Source organism: Ambystoma mexicanum, chromosome 3p (genome assembly GCF_040938575.1).
Source record: "Ambystoma mexicanum isolate Mex_15411 chromosome 3p, UKY_AmexF1_1, whole genome shotgun sequence".
Taxonomy (NCBI): Eukaryota; Metazoa; Chordata; class Amphibia; order Caudata; family Ambystomatidae; genus Ambystoma; species Ambystoma mexicanum.
The window spans coordinates 415,566,396-415,586,480 of NC_090925.1; the positions used below are offsets into that span (position 1 = coordinate 415,566,396).

General features: G+C 43.5%; 1 long non-coding RNA gene across 1 annotated transcript; it reads left to right on the forward strand.

Moving 5' to 3' along the window:
- Nucleotides 1-4,028: 4,028 nt before the first annotated feature.
- LOC138579546 (uncharacterized) lies at nucleotides 4,029-14,596 on the forward strand. Its single transcript, XR_011304058.1, has 2 exons — nucleotides 4,029-4,385; nucleotides 14,408-14,596. It is a non-coding gene; the product is annotated as an uncharacterized lncRNA (long non-coding RNA).
- Nucleotides 14,597-20,085: the final 5,489 nt, after the last annotated feature.

A 20,085-nucleotide genomic window follows, 5' to 3' on the forward strand; every position in this document is an offset into this window, starting at 1 on the left:
GAGTATGTGAGGATGCACATGACTGGCAGAGTGAGAGATTTGGAGAGATTTGGGAGTGTAAGTTGTCAAGGGGAATGGTTGAGTATGAGGGGTGCTGGTGAGTAGGGTGTATGGGTTTTTGGAGGATTGGAGAACAGAGAAGGGGAATATCTTCACCATAATAACTCATAATGATCAATAAAGTAAACATTTTAAAGAGATACGCACATTAAAACAAAAGAGCAGAGCAAAGCAAATACTGTTTTGCCAAGCCAGGAACATCTGGGACTCTTCCTGTTAAATTGATACAAAAGATGCACATAATGACAACCTGGCCCTCCGTAGCCCCACCCACTACCTCTTTCTTTCAACCTGTGAATTTTGCACCATGCAAAATGTAATTGTGTATGCAGCAACATTTTCAAAGCCATGCTGCCATATCCTGGACGGTGTGATTGGGAAGCAACCACCCCATTTGCAGAGAAAGCTGCGCTTATCAGCAATCGTCCAAAAGGGCAGATGCATCAATGCATTACACGTGTGTGCAGTAGAAAATGTACTGAAATCAGCGGGTTACACACATGCAGCTGAGATATTTGTGCAACCTGCGTGTCAGATTTTTGTATCTAGCTCAACCCTTTATCCTCCTGGTGATAATATGAGTTCCATTGAGCTCAATGGTGACAACACTGTTATTTAAAGTGCTTCTGAGATGCAGGCAAGTGACAGTAAATGCTTCCTGCGTGCGATACTGTAATATATTATCATTGTCTAACACACTCTTATTGCCCTTGACGTGAAAAGGCGATTGGATAGAGTCAGACCGACATGATATTTTCCATTTCTTGCAGATCTCGGTTTTCAGGCTGCGCGTTATTACCTGCACGGTTTATTCCAGACAGAGCAACAAGGGGATAACCCTCTGTAATTCCCTGTTGCAATTTAAATCCACTTAAAGGATCTCGGCGGAGTTTGATGTATATAAGAGAGACTGACGAGGAGTCATTGCTGTCGGTTCTGCCGGGGCGGCAGGGGTGTCTCTCAGCCGAGGGACGGCCCCAGGGCCCACCGCTACCCTTCACACAATCCCAGGGATGAAGCTGTGCTATTCTACATGACCATGTAAGGGCCCCTCTCCCCTTGGAGCTCGCCCCACAGGCTTATGGCTCCCAGATGGCTGCAAAGACCCACAGCAAGGGAAGCAGGCCTAGTTTATATCAACGCCTGTCCCCCTGGATCCGCGCTCTTACATCTGTGGTAGCCGCAGCAATAAAACACTTACGAGAGCTATGTATATATGTTATCGCCGTTCTTTTTTATACAACAGGGTTGCCAATGCCAACTGGTGCTGTCACTGCTGCTATTCTTCAGGGCAGGGTTCAGGGAAAACAAATAAAGGAGCCATGCTGCCATAATGGCACTCAGGCCTCAGCCGCCAATGGGAAACGCGCATTGGCGCCTGGGAAAAGAAGAGAAGTGACAGACTCAGGGCCCAGAGTTTGAAGTCCTCTACGAACGTCTTACACGCGCTTTCCACGCGCCCACGCTGATCACACTGTCCATATGCGTCACGTGCCTCCTCACTCAGCCTGTCTAGGGCTGAGTGTCATGAGCGTGCCATGCTGTCTACGTATAGTCTTCATGCTCCTCACACAGTCCATGTGCCCCAAGATCCTGCCACTCTGTCCAACTGCTAGAAACTCTTCAAAGTGTTCATGTGGTCCAACCCCCTCACATTGATTGGCTGCGAAAAAATACTACTCACAGTTTACGTAGGGCGTTCAACCAACAGCGCGTTGGGACCATCATTATTGTGAAAGGCGCTACACAAATGAAAAGAATGAATGAATGAATGCTATCAAAACTGTGTGTTCTTGTGTCCCAAGATTATAACATTGTCTCTGGGCCTTGAGGCATTCACTAAGACTGCTATGTGCCCTAAGCGCCCTGCGCTTTTCAAGTGCCCAAAGATCCTCGCGCTGTCTGTGCATACTTGTCCGCTCTTCCACAATCCTGTTTCAGCAGCATAACCTGGGCCGCACAACCAGGGCCATCTTAATCAGTATGGGGCCCAGGGCACAGATACCTGTGGGCCCCCCCTCTACTAAACCAAAAGAATTAAGGGATCTGAATCTCTGGCCGCACTCCCCATCCCCGCCGCCCCCCGCCCCTCATCACGATCACCACTCATAGCTTGATATGTTGCCTTGCATACAGTCCCATCAGAATGATAAAGAAGCAGCATTTCAAAAACAACATTAGCAGCAGTCCACGATAAGGGTACTTCTGTAGTGGTTGTGGTGTGCAATATATGCATGAATGCTAACACTGTAGCCCTTGAAAGCATGTGTGGGGCCACACTCTGAGCGGTGACATTTCTGAAAGGTTTGGGGCCTGGTCATTTTGACAAGTTGGGCAATATGAGATTAAATGAGATGAGGATCACACATTGGTTAAGCGGCTTTGCTGGGATTTGTTCCCATTCTGCAATTTCTGCTAGTTTATTTTCCAGATCTTACCATGAACTAAAATAATCTAATTTTATGCAAGCAACTTGGAAAGTACACAAGTCACATAACCCAACATGACCGTTTTTTTAAAATAACATTTTATAGGGGTGTATAATGAAAAACGGGGATGATTCCACCTACATGTCCTCTATCATCATGGAAAGTATTTAAGTAGCGGCATACTAATTGATGTGATCTTAAAAGATTTGATCTGGTTTTCTCTTTTGTATTTTAAAGCTTTAAATATTCCCAAAACACAGGATTGTGAAATTATTTATTTATTAACGCACAGATAACCCTGGGCATTGTACAAAAAAGCAGACCGTTTTTTTGTGTCAAATGAACAGAGTTTCAAAGATGCTTGCCAGAGGCCTTCAAAATGTGGTCCGTTTTCTTCTGTGTAGAACCCCTTCCTCTCAAATGACTTATATAAAAATATAAGGTAATGGGCTAAACAATGCTACCAGCATGTAATGAGGGAAACCTTTCCGCAGAAGACAGCGCAGTACTGTCAGTTATATAAATGATTTGACCAGGATGACTGTATCACCTGCTGACAAAGCCAGGACACGCAAATGTACGTCTTGGTTTCACATTCTTGAATTAACATAATCATAAGGGGTGGCTGCCTGGGTTTTACAACCACTGTCTGAAGAAACCGACTTCTGATTTCTAGACCTTCACCATACTGATGCTTTTTGTTTTTATAGCAACCGCTATCTGGTGCAGGCACATTGCTGTTAATAGCCCTTAATGTGCTACAAAGAAAAGTAGATAGACATATTGGTTGATCAACTTCAGACATAGGAAAGGCTGAGTCGGCCTTTGTGGAATTTAGTTTTGTAATCTTGCATATGAACACAGATCTCAGCAATGAGTGTTTAACACGCTGAGCTATGTGGCAAGAAGGGAGGGGGAGGAATGAAAAATCACAGGGTGGTGGACTAGAGGCTTGGCGGCAACTGATCGCTGCTTTGTTCGTCCCCGGGCAAGCAGCCCAGGATGAAGGCGAGTCTAAGTATGGAGAGGGGAGTCCAGGAACGGCCGAATAATGGAAGGGATAGAGGAGGTGGAGCGCGAAGTGGGCCAAATTGGGTGGGGGAGGGGAGAAAAAAAGCATATAACTGGTTATATATTTGTGTGACTAAGTAATGGTTTGTAATTGCGGAAGGTTATATGTGAAAACCATTAAAAACTTGTTATAAAAAAATAAAAAAACAAGCTGAGCTATCTTCTTCACCATTGCAGCACTCAAATGTATCAATATGCATTTCAACTTTGGCTGTTGCACATGATCAATAAGGTCCCCACAGAAAGGTAAAAATGCTACAGGAGCTGTGTGTGCTAGTGTGGATGCACCAACTATGTATACACAGTGAACAAAGAAAGTTTTACAGGGTGAATTACTCGGAACAGAATGTTCTTGTCAACAACAGACAGGCAATAGGTTTAGCCTCAGCAGCAGCCCGTAAAATATCCTAAAGTGTGCCATTTATGTTTGCTCAACAATGGAAACTGGTTTCCAAAGATAATGCAGCATTGTGAGGCCCCCCTCAAGGTGGGGGCCTAGTGCAAGTGCCCCTTTTGCCCTCCCATAAAGACATATCTGCGCACAACCCTTGCGGATTGGGGCCCTGCTGCCCCAAGTTCCAGGGGTGGAGAGGCCCTCAGCACTCTGACATAAGAGGTAAATCATTTATTTCTAAAGTCAAAGTGCATGAGGGCTAGGGCTAGGGCCGTGCTGAGCAGTGGCTGGCTGACAGTGTGAGATGGAGGTGCTCTGGTTCCACTGCGCATATCAGAAAAAAGGAAGCTCCCACTGCTTCCTGACTGCATGGTGCGCAGGTGTCGGAGGCCTGTATAGGAACATCGAGTCCAGATCTAGCCGGGTAACAGGTACGAAAATTAAACCTTTCTTTATGTGTGTATGTGTGCATTCTGTGAGGGTGTCCAATGTGTACGTATGCATGCTGCAAGTGTGGTCCTGTGTGAGTACCCGTATGAGAGTTAAATGTGAATGATGTGTATGTATGGATGTGAGTGCATCAGAATGTTAACGTTAATATTAATGCTAAAGGGATTTGTACTGCGCACCGTCACCACCGGAATCGGTCCTCAGGCGCTCTGCGGATCTGAAAGAGGAGGGGTGAGGGGGGTTGGTAGGGTGTAGTGGGAGTAGGAGAGTGAGAGCTGTGATGTCCTGTTGGCAGCTTCAGTTTGGTTTTCACTGTGCGCTAAGTTTGCGTGCGGTTATCGAATCAGTGAGAGTTTCCATGTGCTGTTGATATAGGTACCGCGTTGTTTGTCTATTGTTTCGGTGTCGAGAAGTATGTGCGGATTGCTGTGCAGAGAAGTGGTTGTATGGGTTTCTGTGTGAGAAGTGTATGGGGAAAGTTGAGGTTTTCTAGTTGGGGTTACTGTTTTCTTGTGGTCTTTCTTTACCTCTTAGTCTTTGCTTTTCTTTGTTCCACATCTATGGTTATCCTGTGAATTTGGTATTGTAGTTTGTCCATCTAGTTGCCATGTATGATGGGGTGGCAGTTTTCCTCTATGCTACTTTAGTGGTTTGTGTACCTGGTTGAAGCAGGTGTGTTCCCCCACCCTGGTGTTGGCGAGGTATAGTTTACAGGATTCAGATCCTTCCTGCCCATTTGCGTGTTGGGGTTCCTTACCTGCATATGTTACCTCTGTGGACTAGCGGTATGTGGATATGGCGTCCTCCCCCTGCCCTCCTGGTCCCTCTATGCCCATTCTCAAGTGAGATCCTAACCGACCTACGTTTCCTCTTTGGCTTAATGGTATGCGGAAATGGCATTCTCCTCCTGCCCTCTGGAGATGGTGTTTCCTTACTGTGGCATTGCCTTTTTATTAGCATTGAGGGAAAGGTCAATGTAAGCAGGGTTCATACTTGGCAGGGGGGATGGATATGTGCGGCCAGCAATAAAAAAAATTCTTCCTCTGGCATGATATTTTTACTGGCAATAAGTGCAAAGCCAACTTCTGTGTTGGCCTAATTACAAGTTTGACTGTGTGGTGAAAAAGTGGTGGTAATCCTATTACCACCACTTTTCTGCGCAGTAACGGAATTACAGCCATTTTTACTGCATCACCAAACTTGGAATTTGGCTTTGAAGTGGAGGATTTACCTCCATCTTGATGCTGAAGGTAAATCCTCCACTTTAACGCTAACAATAGGTAGATTTAATCTGGTGGAATTACCACTCACATAAATCTGGCAAAATCTGCATGAGTGCTATTGATTCCGAAAACCGGGTCTAACACCACGATACCACCACTCAAAATTCCATGATATGTTCATGGGACCGAGTGGTGGTAACGGTAACTAATTTAGGAAGTAATATGGCAGATTTACCACTGAATCACTGCCAAACTCGGAATGAGGCAGATTGTTTTTACAAGGGGATAGTACCATATATTGGCAGAGCCAGCATGAACATGTTTTCTTATGGTATCATTATTGCACATAATATTACTGCGCACACCCAGGTGTGGCCTTGCTTCTATGCTAGGTAAAGAATTTAAGGATTGATTTAAATCTTACACCTTTCACCTAGTGCAGTGTGTGGCATTTCCCTGCATCAGCATGGTAATCATTGGCATTGTGCATGCATGGTGGTCCAGACAGACCCAGAGTGTGGTGCAGCCCCTGCTTTGTTGAGAATCTTGTGGAGGCCCTCAGCATTGCTCGCAGGGGGAACCCCACATTTTGTGTTAAGCTACTGATCTGTTCATTTGACCGAAAGTCCTGTCATTGTATGATAATGTGCCAAAATCACCTTACAATTCCTGTCTTTGTGCCTCAAAAACCTCAGCCTGTCCATCAGAGTCCCACAAGATTATCACAATCTGTGGTTACACTCCACACATGCTCTATACATGCTTCCAGCTTCTTACACTGTCATTGGACCTCATTACGAGGTAGGAGGTAGCCATGGTGCTATTAGCACCCTGGCTACCCTCTTACCGCATTCCGGGTCCGAGTTCTCGAAATAGGGACTTACCGGGTCATTCCATCCTTGGAGGACCCGGTAAGTCCCCATTCCGAGAACCATTCCCCATTCCCATTCGAGCCCCCATAGGGCTCAATGGGAATGGGGATGGAGCTAATAACGGGCCCGCTAATAGCGGGCCCGTTATTAGCTCCCTGGTCCCTTAGCGCATCCCGCTAAGGGACCTAGGAATAGGGCGGTAAGGGTTTACCGGCGCCCGTTAACCATTACCACCCACCTCGTAATGAGGCCCATTGTGTCCCACTTGGCTCACAGAGTCCACATTCGCTAACCTCCTCATGTTTTCTGTGCTCTTAGAAGAGAGTCTGAAATAAGACCATCACAAGAGGCGCCCTTATGCGCCACCAGCAGAGGGGCATCAAGGGATGCCATTTTGGCCCTACAAACATACATTTTGTCCTCATTGTAAGGGATGGGGGGGGGCAACAAAATGGCATTTTGCTTTAGGAAGCAACAATCCATGAACCAGTCTTGGCTCTAAGATCATCCCGCTGTCTGCACATGTACTCCAATGTCCTGTATTCCATGTGGCCCCATTCCTCAAATTGTGTGTCCTTGTGCCCCAAGCTCCCTCCACTGTCTGTCCAAATGCAAGGAGTTATTCACATTGTCAATTCATGTCCCCAAACACCTCACATTGTCCCCCAAGCTCATCAGCCTGTCCATTTCTCGACGATCCTTACACCGTCTCACCTTGTGCCACAAGTTTCTTGACACTGTCTATTGGCAACTGATCCCCATCCTGTTTTACTGTTCATACTGTCCATGTTTCTCATGCTCCTCACACTGTGGCTCCACATGTCCAGAGTTCTGCACAAACTGGGCAATGCACGAAGGCTCATGACATTGGCCATGTGTCCCAAATTCCTTACAGCCCCTCCGCATGCTCCAAGCTTGTAACATGCCTGTCAAAGTACTAAAGCTCATCACACTCTGTCCATGTACAAATCCAATTCATTCTGTTACTTGTGCCACAGCTCCCCAATTGTCTGTTTCCAAATGCTCCTCATGATGTCTATTAATGGCTCCCAAACTTCTCACATGGTCTCTTCATATACCCCAAACTCTGTGGAGACTCGTTAGGAGGTCAGCGGTAACCCACCAACCTTGTAACACCATTCCCCCGCCTGATATCCCAGTGCCACCGGGATATTACAGTTGGCGACGGGCCGGGATGTCAGGCAGCGGAATTGCAAGTCCCCATGCCTGTGGAGTCCAAGAGGACTCCACGGGAATGGGAACACGAAAGCACTGGCACCGTTGCTAACGGTGCATGTGCTTCCGTGAAACCCATGCCTGCAGGGGCCACTACTCCCAGCAGGTCAGGCCTGCCGGGAGATCTAGATCCTGCAGGCAATATCGTAGTCTGGCGGTCCGCAAAGGGTGCAAGTACGTTGCTACCGACACCCTTATTTCCGGACCACCAGACAGGGAATGAGGCCCACAGGCGATTCATGTGCTCCAAACTCCTGACACTGCTGCTTTTGTGTCAATATGAGACGGATTGAAAGTCCTGCCCATTTTATTAATACTACATACAATGATCAGGTAATTCTGCTTCTGAAAGTGAGGCCTGCAAAGACCCACTTTCACAAAGTCCCATGCCATTATTGTGGTGCAGAAATGTGCCTTTGCTGAGACCGCCTAATGGCACCATCAATGCCAGCCCTGAAATGCTGTTGGGACACACAGTTCCTGGCGGCAGAGGTGGATTTTTATTCTTCTGCACCTCTATTTCTAAACTTAATAATTGTATGCCATAGTAAGTCTGGTGGCAGGTAAATCTTTAAATATAAGTTGTGCCTTTGGGGCATGGTGACTACTAAGGACACACAATTATACATCCATAGCAATTTGATATCAGACTAGTGTCATCTCTGTGAGCAGTGTCCTGCTATGACAGGATTGATGTGTATTAGTGTTGGGTCTGGCCATCTCCACAGTTGCCATGTGGAACAGCGGCTACGGTGCTGCCTTTTGTTCCTCCCTACGGGAATGCTAACACCTTCCTATCAGGGCAAAAAAACCCTCACCAGGTGAGCTCCTGTGAATCGATACTTTAAAAGCAGTACTGACATAACAAAGTCACACTCACACCAAGGTGCTGACCACTGGTGTCCCTTTCACTTAATATACTTATTTTTTTTATTTAAAGTGCAAACCTAGTTCGAGAGCAACAGAGCACTGTACAGGGTGTGGGCAGCCAGCTTTTAGGAAGGTGTCTTTTCGTCGTAGCACTGCACCGTGAGTTATGGTCTGTGCACCAGTCTGACTATCCATCGGAATTAGTCCTTGGTCAGGTATTGTCAAAAAAGCCACATTTTGAGAACTTTCCGGAGGTGAAGAATTGTGGGGGTATTCTGAGTCAGTAGTGGGATCGAATAACAGAGTGTGGATGCCTGACAATAGCAGGATTGTTTTCGTGTCCTCTCTTCATGGGTGAGTTGTGATTTAAGTCGGTTGGTTGATTTTCTGCGCGAGGAGTGTATGCCAAATGATATGTGAAGCTTAGCCACCAGTTATGCTGGCATGCTGCTGGTGACTGCTTTGTAGATGATACATGTAATCTTGAACCATATCCTGGCCTGGAGAAGAAGCCAGTGTAGTTTTCGTAGGATGGGGGAGATTTGGTCAAATTTCCATGCAACCGTAATGAGGCATGCTGCGGCATGGTGAATTGCTGATAGGGGAGCCAGGTGAGATGCTGCGAGTGCCATCAGGAGGGCATTTCCCCCATAGATGTGTGAAACCACAAGGGCCTGCACTATGGTCTTGAAATCCTGCGGTGTGATGGATGGTTTGACTTTGTGAAGGGTGGAGATTAAGCGCTAGCCCATTTGGGCCTTCTTAGCTATTTGTTATTGGAAGGACAGGCTGTTGTTGATGTTGAAGTCTAAGGATTTTGCTGAATCAGATAACTGGGAGTCCTAGTCCAAAACATCTGGAGAGTCAAAGATTGCTGACCCCTGCGACAGAGAAAAGGAACAGTAGTGGGAGACGTTGGGGGGAGGATGTGTGAAAGAGAGATTGCTAAAGGTTTGAGAGCAGAGAGCCTGAAGGGGAAAGCAGAGAAAAATGCACACATCTAGAGAGTGGGATGCTAGGCCATGGATAGATTTATAGTTAAAAGGAGAAGAAACTTGGAGGGAGTGATTTTGCATAGAGGGCATAACTGCGTGGTGATGTTATGCGAGTTGGAAGGAGATTTGGTTAGATTGTACAGAGTGCATGTAGAAAAGTTAATTATTTTGCTGAGAGGAGTACAAGGATATAGGGGGTGGCCCAGATACAGGTAGTTTAAATAAGGACCAGTGAGGAGATTAGAGTTTTGGAAGAGTGGTGGGTGAGGTACTGGCCAATCCCCCTGATTTTTAGAAGGTTGACCCAGGCTGAAGTGACAATGATGTCATAGGCGCAGGTGCATTGGTGTCATCAGTTTCTTTGAGGGTTGGAAGGATCGATGGTTGATGGAGGATGCGGGATGGGGTAAAGGATTGGGTTTGATAGTGATAGTCAAAAGGGATGCACAATGAAGTGCTTAACTCAGTAACAGTAAGTTAGAAAGAGTGAGCATGTGGAGGAGAGAGAGCTTGGGAGGAAATCTTTACATGGTTAATATGGGGGTCCAATGAGTGCAGCTAGAATTTTCTTTTGAAGATAGATGAAGGACGGGGGAGCATGAGTGGAGGACAGATGGAGACAGTGAAGTGGATGAGTGAGTGGTCGAGGGTAAGCATTAATGGGGAGAGCAGAGCAGTCAAGAGAGGAGAACAGCAAGATGAGTTCTAGTGAGATTCCATGAATGTGGGTAAGGCTATGTAAGTTGACCAGAGAGTGGTGGGAGAGAGTGGAATGAAGCTGAAGTTAATGGACCTTGGTCATGTGGGTGGAGGTAGCATCCCCAAAGATGGTGGTGAGGATAGCATCTATGAAAGTTTCAATCGTATGTTTGAAGATGTTAAGAAGAGATTAAGGGTTCCAGGGGTAAACCTGTATAGTGAGGGGATGTGAGCAAGAAGTTGGATAGAGATGTCTTAAAAAGAGGAGCAGTTAAAGTCAAATGGCAAAGAGGGCACAATAGAGTGTCCTTGTAATTCATTAGTGCCTTTTTGCTCATCAGGGAGCAGGACAAGGTCATAGAGTCATTGTGTAAGGCAGTCAGAGTGTCAGAGTTAAGAGGGGGATTCAGAGTATGGTGATGGCCATCAATGAGTGTTAGGGGTGATGGGAGTTAAAGTAGTTAGTGAGAAAGGAAGTTTCATTGCAGAGATATCTGGTATCCCAGAGGCCTAGAATGACTTCAGTATGCAAGTAGAATGGTGGATAGAGTAGAGAGGTCTCATGAGGGAGATGAGTGGAGAAGATGAGGATGGAGTTGGTGGGGTGAGAGTGAGAAGAACCACCATCTTTATTTAATAAAAGGCAAACACACTCACAGGTAAGTAACTTACTAAAATAGAAGATGCCACAGTGTATCAGGTAAGAGTTCTTTAGAGTTAATAGAAAATCCCTCCTACAAAGAATAAAAGCAGTAACAGCTACATAGAGGAATGTATGTCTAGGCTGTCACATTCCAGCAGAGATCACGGGAGACCACTTGGGCCAGTAGGGTTAGTTTTGGCAGGAAAGAGTTACCTTTGTCCGAAAAGTGCCTCAAGGAGCAGTTCCTGGAGTTCTGGTGGAGGGATTCCCCGAAGAGTGCCAGCAGTGAAGAACTGTACAAAGAAAAGACATTCAAACAGCGCCAGAAAATCAGGAGAGCAGTGCCCTGGGATCTAAAAAGCAGTACTGCGGTAGGTGGTCAACCGTTTCCTGATGTGGTTCCTGGGCATGTTGTTAGTGACCATGAGGGCGCCAGCACCGACACACCAGTGCTGGAGGGATCCAGAGGCCCTTTGGAAGAGTATTATTATACTAGTAATTCCCAGGCCAGGGGTCGGTGCCAGAGAAGCAGAAAAGTCAGTCACATGTAGTCAGCAGTAGTCATCTATGTAGGGGTCATCTGTCATCTTCGGTTCGGTCACAGATATTGGCTTCGGATGATGGGGTCAGCTTGGAGAGAACCGTCAAGTAAGATTAAATGTGGAAAGAATGTTAAAGAAGTTACAACGGATAGGTGCCAGCCAAAGAAGAAGGACCAGAAAGGTGAGTTTGGCAGTGCAGTTGCAGAAACAAAGGCATCACAGACCCTTGAAGTGTCCCAAAGGGGGGCGATGGAGAGAGGGTGGTTGTCTGACCTCCTGGGATGAAGATTCTCCAGTTTGGCAGGGAGAGTCTTTGGAGTCCTGGCATCAAAGGGACAACCGCTTCTGGGTCCGACAGTGCAGCCATGGTCGGGAGCTTTAAAGGAGAGGTTCTCTCAGGAGTTTTAGTCAACCAATCAACAATATATGTATGTTTGATATCCAGTCATTTTATCGCAAACATGACAGCGTGGTACAAACCAGAGGTGACAATAAAACCGAAAAACACTGAAAAGATTAAATAAATATGTTAAGGTTATTGGGGTAAAGGGTTAAAATGGGTCGTGATGTGGTTGGGATGGCGTTATAAGGGTGGAAAATCAAGGGGGTTGGGGGGGGGGGTGCGTGTATTGACCACAATTAAATGTACTACACTGTAGTTGTGGTCGGTAAAATCACATATGACTGTATTTTTGAGCATATATCGATTGATTACATTTTTTCTTTCAATGCATCTTACCTTACATTTCCAGATATTTACAGATGCGAACCGCACAGGTCAGAAACTGCCATTTTGTGACAATCTGGTCAGTTGATCTATCACCCTAAGCGCAAGTGCCCTATTAGCAATACATCATACCCTGTGCCCCTATAGGTGGCATCTGCATGGCAGACCGCTATGTCACGCCCCTTGTCATGACGTTACTGCACAGTGTAGCCAAACCTTCACTGTCAGCATCTACACAATCACATTTCTGAATGATAAATGTGGAAGACGTTCATTCAAAGTACACACATATTTAATTTGTTTAGTTGATCTTCTCAAAAATAAAATACATTTTTTTATTTTCATTACCTGCATGTAGTCCAGAATTTAGTATATCGTTATATGTTATATTGCAATGAAAATGTTTAATTACATAGATCAGTCATTCAGACTGTTTACAAACATAGCCATGGCTTCCCATAAACTGACTGTGAATTCACAAAAATCAGCAGTTATGGCATGTAAGAGTTCGGGTCTTAGACATCTCAAGATGCGCAAGATAAGGAGTGGAGGCAAAACTATCCCGAGGGTCACCAGCTTTGATTATCTGGGAATTTGTTTTACGGAGAATTGGGGAGGGTTTGGCCATGTCGATAAGCAATGTATGAGGATGAGACAGACGCTTGGGGGTTTGTCCCGCTTTCAACATAACTGCGTGGGGCATCCAATCAAATTAATTCTCGAAGTGTACAGGGCTCAAACAAAAACTGCCACTAATTATGGGGCAGCACTGTGGGGTATGGAAAGGATTCCAAAAAACGAAAATGTGGAGAACTCCTTTCTTAAAAAAACTGCTTGGGCTACCACAGTCTGCTCCAAACTATGGGACACATTTAGAACTGGGATGTCCACACATTGCTGATGAGTGGCTATTGGCTCCAGTCTCGCATTGGCTGGCACTATGGGCTAACCAGAAAGCCACTCTTTCACATAAGATCATAAGAGCCCTGGTGAGTAGCTCAGCTGTAAAGAAAATCCCCTGGCTTATGTACATCCAGAAATGCATTAGACAGTTAAATTGTGCTAATCTTGTCTGCCTCTCAATCTTCTTGACCCCCTGTGCGGTCAGGGCATACAAACAAATGTTTAATTCCATCTTGGTGGCAAATAGGGAGTCTGCTGCCTTGGGTATTCTTGCAAACAGAAGGCATATTGTGTTAACATCTGCAGACGCTATTCAGCCGTACTTGCTCCACAGTGATAATCCTGCAGATCGCTGGGCCTTGACTCGAGCCCGGTTTGATTGCTTATGCACGATCAAAAAGCTGGACTCATAATGTGCAACCTACAGCTTGCACCTGCTGTCAGTGGCCAGTGGAGGACCTTCTACACTTTGTGTTGTTTTGCCCACATTACACAGACCTAAGACAAAAAACACTTCTGCCACTACTTAGGTCCGCTGGTTTGGCTCAGGCTAGGCCTGCTTTATGTTATCTGCTTTCAGCCGCTACGATGCCAGTGGCCTGGGGCATGGTGGACTACTTGAGAAGGGCCTGGTTTCGGAGAACTAAATTCACTGTCCAAAATATGATCGAAACCTGAACATTTTATTGAATCGTTTGGAGGCTTCCTGTGGATTTTATCTTGTTTACACACATGCACATTTTAATCTTTTTTAAACATATGTAATGTTTGTAAGTTTATACCGTGGACTTTTTTTTAAAAACAAATGTTGAATTGGATTTTGTATTACTAAGCAATTCTATTTTGTGCATGGTTTATGGATAATTTGCTTCCGAATAAACTTAATATGATGATGACAAACATAACCACTGAAAATGCAGAACATCCAGCAGTAGGATTTCTTGTAGTCCAGGTAATAAAAAGCATGTTATAAGAAACAATCACACTCTGATTTTTAGATACAATCATTGTTCCACTTTTCCATTTTTAGTTAGGAATACTTGCCAAAAAGAGTTGTTTCTTGTTCTATTTATTCCATGTTTTATTCTGAAAATGAAAATGTTCCATTGACTCACATCAACATCTATACCGGGAAAACACATATCTTTTAATTCCACTTGATGACCCCCTATTAACATGAAGCTCATGGCATTCTATTGTGTAGAAAGAATGGTTTGGTGAACAACTGCTAATAAGCTGTATTCTCTAGTTCTATTCACAACGATAATACTGGAATGTTGGTTCTTATCACAGGTACAACAAATGGGCAAACGGGAGCGGAAACAATCATCCCATAATATTGCAATGATTGATCCGTTGGTAATGGTGATGCTTCAGTGCTGGGAATAAACTCCATCAACGGAAACATGGCTTCTGTGACACATACACATTGTTGTGATGTAACTACGGATCAAGACAAAAAATGATTTTTGTTTGTTACCATTGCCGATAAATGTAATATTATTACCTACATTGAAAGTATACATTATTTTGTATCGATTCTGCAAATAAACACCATGTGCCCGATTCACAGAGTGTTTTTTTTAGGATTTGTGCCACTATAAAATTAGTCTGTTAATACGGCACCATGCCTGTTCTACACGTGTTTCTCGGTTCTGGGTGTGTCGCGATTTTTGCCCTACATTTAATATCTTTTTATCTGCAATGTTGTTGATACAAAATAACAGTCTTTATGTGCATTCATTTGCCAATGCATGCACACCATCAAACTATTATTCATCGCTTACGTTTAACGTCATGCTCAAAATTACATTGTTATATAAAAAAAAATAATCAGTGCGTACATTATGGATCTGTTATGGCATTGTTTCTCTTTCAAGAGCTAGTGTGAAATGATAATTCCATTTCAGTCTATATGGTATTTTAGTAACAAATTATCCAATATTTGGCCACTTCAATAAGAATATGTTTTCATCGGAATGTGTACTCCATAAAAACCCAGGGCCAGTATACAATGTGAACACAGTTCGACAAAGCCACCGACCAATGTCAAAATAGGTTTCGTTTCTTGATTTGTAACCTTTTCAAAATGGGCTTTGCCAAAGCAAATGAAATGAAATTCAAAATGTTACTTGATGCTATAAAACACAATGGGCCTCATTACGAGTTTGGAAGCAGCCATGGAGCTTTTAGCTCCATGGCTGTCTCCAAACCGGGCTCCATTACCGGGGTTCCTGCTATGGGGCCTTACCGGGTCATTCCGACATAGGAGGACCCGGTAAATCCTACTTGCAGGAACCATTCCCCATTCCCATTGAGCCCTCATAGGGCTCAATGGGGATGGGGAGGGAGGTAACAACGGGCACATTACAAGTGTCCTGTTGTTACCTCCCTCTTCCCATCGCGAGACCCGGAAAAGATGTCTGGTTTTACCAGACGTCTGAACCGGCTCCCGCAAAGGGAACCTCGTAATCGGCCCTGACAGAATGAAGGGGGCCGGTCCCGTACCGGCCCCCTTCATTCCTTCAGCGCCAGGGTCATAATGAGGCCCAATGTGAATTAGTAACTCAATTATGAATCCATGACACAAGTTACAATTAATTTTAAATCTTAATAATTATGTTCATATCAGTGTAACTATTGATACAATGTAGATCTGCATTCAAACAAGAAAGATTAGATGCAGCTGTGTCAGAGTTTTATTTTGTGATTCATTGTGGTCGGACTCTGTTATATAGCTCAGTGTTTACCACACGTTTTCCTAGTGAAACATTTTTCCCATTATTTTAATCCAATTGACACAAGATTTCTTTACAAAAAACACAAGATAACCTACTAACATTGAGGAATTCATTTTGGGGAAAATAGAAATGTATGGGTAAAAATGTGATGCATTTAAATATGGAGTTATAGAGGTATATTTCGTTTTTAAATGAGGTATTTGCATACCTTGGGACAGAGAGAGGGAAAGGGGAGGGATAGGAGAGAGGAAGGAATAGTGAGTATGAGAGAACAAGCTAGGGATAAACAGGGATATTAAAAGACCTAACAATAGATTAAGAGCAGCACCTATAGGTAATATGCATGTGGTTGTCTACACTGATAGAGGTAAATCCTAACCAACAGAGAGACATACTTTGAGACACATCATTTAGGACAGAGAGAGGTGAAGGGTTAGTGTTAGGGAGGCAGAGGGAGGGAATGTGAGTGTGAGTAAATGAGGCGGGGATAGGCAGGGGTTGAGCGAGAGATAGGCCTAACAAAAGAGTAAGACCAGCACCTTAGGGAACATGTACGTGACTCTATAAGCTTCGAGTCTAGACTGATAGAGGAACATTGTAACCAATAGAGAGACATACAGGTCACACATGTCAATTGGGACAGAGAGAAATGGAGGGTTAGTTTGGGTAGTGGGAGGGAAATAGAGTGCAAGTGAACGAGGTGGGGAAAATCAGGGGGTTAGTGAGGGATAGGCCTATCAGTAGAGTAAGACCAGCACCTTTGGGCAACATACACGCAGCTCTATAACATTCAAGTCTCGACTGATAGAGGTACGTTATTACAAACAGAAAGACATGCTACCAGACAAGCTGGTAAAGAGAGGGGGAGAGAAAATATTTTCACAAGTACATTGAAAAAGCTGAAAAAGATAGACAATGATAGTGAAATATATAGGAACCGACAGAGTAATATGGGTAAATAGAGACAGATTTTCATGTATTGAGAATATTATGAGCAATATACATATGGAAAAATAATGAAACATAGACGGAAATAGATAGAAATACATTCTTGGACAAACAGAAAGATAGTGATTGTAAAGTAAATTTGACCCAAACATTTTTCATGAATTATCAACAGTAAAAACAGATAAAAGTATAACTTGCCATAGATATTCAGACAAAGCGAGAGCTAGAGAGAAACAGAGAGAAGAAGACATATCAAAACATAAACATACATTAAAAAAAGATGTGGCACATTTGCAGATAGTACTTTGATATTTCAAAAGATTGACAGAAGAGAATTACAATAATAAAAAATGAGAATAGAGACAAATAAATATAGAGATACATACACATGCAAATATATAATGAGGAAGAGTTGGAGCAAAAAATTAGAGATATTGTGAGATAACAGGCAGATTTAGACATGGGATTTGTGAACTAGGTCTGGTGTTCAATAGGTAGATATGTATGTAAATATAATGAAAATAAGACTCATAAAACTATAACTACAGTTTGAGAAAAAATATTCTGCAATAAGAAATAAAATAATAAACACAAGGAGAAAGAACAAGAGATAGAAAGATATATTATATTTAATACATTTATTGAAAAATGTTGAGAGTGGAAAATGAAAATGATAAATTGAGAAAAAATGTAGAGATTTATACAAAGAGAGAAAGAGATGGACAGGGGGACACGGATAAAGAAAATAATAAAGAAAATAACTAAATTCAAACTGTATGGGAGAAGGAAAATAGATCCAATACAACAATCATAATGCAAACCTTCAAAAAATATTTGTTTTAAAAATAAGGACATGTAAGTTTAAGAACCAATAGATTTATTCATAACCTATTAAAAGTTTCAAGAATAAAATGTGTACAATTAGAAGAAGAAATTGAATCAACCACACCACTTCACTTGAAACCTGTTGTTATGAAGGTTGTTTATGGTTTGGTCGTGAATACATAGATAGTTTACTCTTACAAGTTTCTATCTTAGCAACTGAGGGGCTACAGAAGCAGTAACCTCCAGTTCATTTTAGGATGAAGTCATTCAATTACGCAAGCGCATGATTGGACCAGAATTACATGGTTCTATTATGTTGGAATAGTTTAGGAGTGAGACACTTCCACAGGGCCTTTTTGTCACAAATGAGCCACATCTCTTTCTTGATAACATGGAATTTGGAGTTAAATGGAGCCAGATAGCTTTTACATGTGGAAGAGACTGGTTGATACGGATAATAGACACTGCTATTGAGGTGACTAAAGAAATCATAGAACGACTTAACAAATGCAAGGAAGAAATCCATGAAATAGTGCCACTGAAACAAATTTCAAAAAGGCTTGAAGAAATCAACTAAGAGATCAATGATTTCAAAATCTCAGCAACAGCAGATAGGATCAGAAGATCAAAAAAGGGTCGTAATAATTTCAAAATGATGTCCGCCTTCCTATATTCAGACAAGGACTTCACAGTAGAACCAGTGAGAAACCAATACAATCAGAAGAGAGTGAGGTTTGGCACCACTTCCTATAGCACAGATTCAGCATCTACTAACAATGAGAACAACAACAACCCTAGGACCTTCTATGGAGATAATTGCAATAGAAAGAACCTTAGGGGCCAAAGGAGAGGTGGCAGAAAAGGCAGAGAACCAGACAGAACTCAAAAACACTCTAATTCTTTTTAGGGAGAGCTCGTGGTCAGGATCTGAATGCCAAGAAAACAAGGAGTGGACATCTTTGCCCATTAATCTTTCCTCACATCAATTTACCAATATAGAGCTAAAGGTTCTGGAGAAAGGTTTAGTTTTGTCCCTACCCATATCAATGATCCATTCAAATACAGATCTGAACTCTACAAGTTAATGAGTAAGATTCATTTAAAACAATATTTTCTTTCTACAGAAGAACATGAGTCTAACAATTTGACTGATTTAAGAATTCCATCAGTGCCAGATCCCCAGACATTTTGGTGTTTGAGCACCGCGTTCTTGCGGGTCTACGCAAACTAGGAAGTGCCCCTCCTCAAAAGGTTTCTCACAACCTTACTAAAGAGGAACAGAAAGCCCTTACAGCCTTATCCAGCAACCAAATGCTGGTTATAAAGCACCTTGATAAAGGGGGGCTCTACAGTGTCTCAGGATCGCAATCTTAGACAATTAGGTGACACAGATTGCTATTCTCCCATTGTAGTGGATCCCAAAGAGAGTATTCTTAACTGGATCAGAGAGAAACTTCAGATCGAAATGGAAGAAGGTAGGTTGTCAGAGCATGAGGCTGACTACCTTAGCCACATGCCAACTCGTAGAGCTGTGTTTTACACAGTCCCTAAGATTAATAAAAATACTAATAACCGCCTTGGTAGATCTATTGCCTCGGGAATAGGTTGAGTGTTGGAACCACCATCACGATTTGATGATTTCTTCATGAGACAACACATTGCTCAAATGTACTCCTTTGTAAAAGATGCAACACACATCATCAATTTAATTGAAGGAAGGGCTTTTGTTAAAAACAATATCTGATTACATGTGATATAGTGTCTGTATGCACATGTATAGAAATGAAAGCTTAGGGTGACCCCTTAACTAATGGCACACTCTCTCTGAGCCCTAAATGAGAGTTGCAACTGTTTCCAATAACTGAATGTCATGATTATCCTAAGTAGTTTCTTAGTAGTAATTCATGAGTCCTTATGAAAAATGTCCCACTGTCATTTTTATTTCGCATAAAAGGCAGAACACATCCACAGAGTGTCCAATAAAATTGCAGATGCATTTCGGAACACAGTCCGTCATCAGGGCTGGACACTGTTGTTTCAGCATTATATATGTTTGTGCAAATGTGGGCAGGTCTTGAAACAGATGCTCTACCCTCGAGTCACAAGTTATAGCTCTCCAGTTCTTTTGATTCACTGGGCCTCATTACGAGAAGTGTAGTAAAATCGGGGTCATTACCAGCATGCAGGAACTAGCGGGTCCATGCTCGTATGACGCCGCTAATAGCGGGTGATTACGAGTGCGCAAGCACGCGCGAACCCCCATGTCAGTAATGGCCATACCGCCATGGCGCTAAAGGCCCTCAAACCCCCCGATAGCGCCATCACGGGACCCGCCGATACTGCCTCCGCCTAGGAGGCACCCCTTAATACCGACCCGGTAATAACATCATGCTAACATCGGGCTCGTAATACCGGACCCGGAAGACACGTCATCGCGTCAGAACGGGAAATGCGCCG